We start from the raw sequence: 669 nt of genomic DNA, 5'->3' as shown, positions 1-669 counted from the left end.
ATGGTCCCGCGACTATCTGGAGCAGACACCAATGAGGAGCGAACATGGAACAATATGTCTACATCCTGTAATTTTGGCAATCCAACTTCCAAGTCCTGGGCTCGTTCCCCACTAGTACCAATCTCATGTAGTCTAGGGATTACTTTTCACTGGTGTCTATATCTCACTGTCCCGGCTTTATACTCTAATGGTTTCTGTCGTTTACAGTCCCGGGTTCACTCCCCAGTAGTGTCCACCAATTAGTAGGTATTCCGGGTATTCTCCCCACTCTAACAGATAGTTGTTCACTCCCCACTGGTGCCCACCACCCATAGTCTCTGGTTCACTCCTCACTGGTGCCCACCTTACACATAGGTCTGAGTTCACTCCTCACCAGTGCCCACCTCCCATAGTCTCTGGTTTCTCTCTATTGGTGCTCACCTCCCATAGTCTCTGGTTCAATCCCCACTGGTGTCCACCTCACACAGTTCTGGGTTAACTCCCCACAGGTTCAATAGTCTCCAGCTTACTCTCCACTGGTGCCCACCTCCCAAGCCTCTGTTTCAATCCCCACAGGTGCCGACCTCACATAGTCTCTGGTTCACTCCCCAGTGGTGCCCAACTCACATTGTTTATGGTTCACCTCCCATCCACCTCCGATAGTCTCCAGTTCAACCCCACTCGTGACCT

The sequence above is a fragment of the Berghia stephanieae genome, chromosome 7 (assembly GCF_034508935.2).
Source record: "Berghia stephanieae isolate SIO BIC M18660-M18661 chromosome 7, UCSD_Bste_1.3, whole genome shotgun sequence".
NCBI classification, from domain to species: Eukaryota; Metazoa; Mollusca; class Gastropoda; order Nudibranchia; family Aeolidiidae; genus Berghia; species Berghia stephanieae.
Note: the sequence above shows the minus strand (reverse complement) of the source record.